The sequence below is a fragment of the Triticum dicoccoides genome, unplaced genomic scaffold, assembly GCF_002162155.2.
Source record: "Triticum dicoccoides isolate Atlit2015 ecotype Zavitan unplaced genomic scaffold, WEW_v2.0 scaffold57686, whole genome shotgun sequence".
Lineage (NCBI taxonomy): Eukaryota > Viridiplantae > Streptophyta > Magnoliopsida > Poales > Poaceae > Triticum > Triticum dicoccoides.
The window spans coordinates 1-2,065 of NW_021283305.1; the positions used below are offsets into that span (position 1 = coordinate 1).

The window sequence follows — 2,065 nt, forward strand, 5'->3', positions numbered from 1 at the left end:
CTTTCCCACGTCCACCTTCTGGACTTTGATCACGTAGAGTATGGTGCACTGGGTTCCATCGGCCTGCAAAGCCATGTCTGCGGCGTAAAACATCCGAGAGTCAATGAAAACGGAATGTTCACTACAAGAAACCTGTTAATCCATGACGGATTTCTCTTGACATTTTCGAAATCTGTCATGGACGGCCTGGTATAGCCCCGCAAGCCCGCTCAAAGCCCGCCTAACTGTTCCGTATAAAATGCTAACCCTAAATCCTCCTCCTCCTCTCTCCATCCGCAGCCCCCTTCATCATCTCCCACAGCACGCCGCCACCCACCACCTCTTCGCGTCCTTCCTCCCACAGCTCGCCGTTGGCCCTCCCTCTCCCTTCCCCTCACCTCGCAGCTCCGGCACCTACCAGATCCGCCGCATCCCCCACCCATCCATCCCTCTCGTACCACATTCATTCCTCTCCGGCGGTCGCCTGAGACCCCTAGCCGTGGCATCGTGTCCAACACAGCACATCTCCGGCGGCTCCTCTCTATCCACACAACGCGTCTCTGGTAGCTCCTCTCTATCCACACCTCGCCCCCTCGAGCCCACCTTGCCGGCTGCGCGGTGGTGTCATTGTGCAACGTCTAGCGGCGGGCGACCAACTCCTGGGCCGCCGTCGGTGTCTCGGTGACACCTCTTCTCCACCAAGGTTAGTCCCCTGTCTGCCCAAGATCACTACAACCCCATCCCTGATATCCCCTGACCTGCCTCTCGTGATTTGGGTTGACCCCCGATGTTTGCGTGCAGGAAGTGTTCGAGAGCCCTGCAATTCATGAACAGTTTCTGAGTACTTAGCATTCAAGGAGCAGCTTCTCAATGAGCAGTCTATCTCAGGATGAAATTTTAGCATTTGTAGGTAATTTTCCATTCTACTTGTAGTGAATAACCTTATGAATTCGTTCTCTCTGTCTTGACAACAGTTCCAGCAGCAAATTTCTGCTTGAGCTTGCTTCACCCGCTACTCTGTATACTGGCTGTGGATTCAGAGTGTGTTGCCTGACTCGTGTGATTGATGGCCTTTTTTGAATCGTTGATGTATGATGTATCTGAGGGAGGGAGGCAGTGATTGATATACCAAGTTACGATATTATTGATGAGTTTTTTTTTTCAATCGCTATATAGTATAGTGTTTATTTCACTTGCAATGTTAGCTTCCTTGGTGCCCTTTCTTACTATATAGATGGTACTTAATGCTGCATGCGTATTTGGACAATCGCTTCACCTCTGTTCCTATATAGATTCATTACAAAGGTCGAACACTGTCAGTGTCGATCACCTAGCGTGGCTACTGCTCTCTCTAACTATAAAGATGTGTTCTCTGTGCGTGCTGACAAGGTGCCGCAGCTACTATCGAGGTCTCTGGTGCAGCAGCCAGTGTGTTGTGTGTGGGCGCTTCCTCTCTGAATGTTTAACACTAAATTTTCTCTGAATTTTTTCTGTATCATGTACACTGCAGGGTACCAAGTAGAGACAAACAACAATGTACAAGTAGAGACAACCGCCGCGCTGTGGTATGTGGCCTTCTATCAAGTTCTAATTTAGTTCAGATTTTTCCCTAGGTCTTGGAGACATGATTTTTGTTACTGTATTAACTTGTTGACATGTTGTGTTTAGTGTTTTCTCCCCATGTATTTCCCAGGTATTTTTATTTTTCTGTCCTTATTGTCTCCTGCAGCCCGGCGAACATGTATTCCAGAAATAAGTTTACTCTGAACCTAAGAAGAAAATTACATTGTTACATTGTGGTGGTCGTACAGTAAGAATACAGAGGTATAAACTTGTTAATTTGTGTACTAAGCACATATATTAGTGAGTCAATTTAGAGTAGTAGTACTACTATTAGTTGTGCACCTACTAGTACCAAGGCCACGTGTTTGCTCACTCTCTCTCAACCTGGAGGCACACACTCAGCTAGCACTTGCCAGCACATTGACACAACGCATTGTTTGTTGAACTCCCTTGCTTCATCACTAGGTCGCCCTCCTGAATAGTGCTCATGACAAGTGATCCTAAATATTTTTTTCTTTATGTT

At 47.3% G+C, this 2,065-nt stretch overlaps 1 long non-coding RNA gene across 1 annotated transcript; it reads left to right on the forward strand.

Moving 5' to 3' along the window:
• The first annotated feature begins 280 nt into the window (after positions 1–280).
• Positions 281–2,059, forward strand: LOC119347008. The gene is made up of 3 exons (XR_005168063.1): positions 281–682; positions 781–889; positions 1,490–2,059. It is a non-coding gene; the product is annotated as an uncharacterized LOC119347008 (long non-coding RNA).
• Positions 2,060–2,065: the final 6 nt, after the last annotated feature.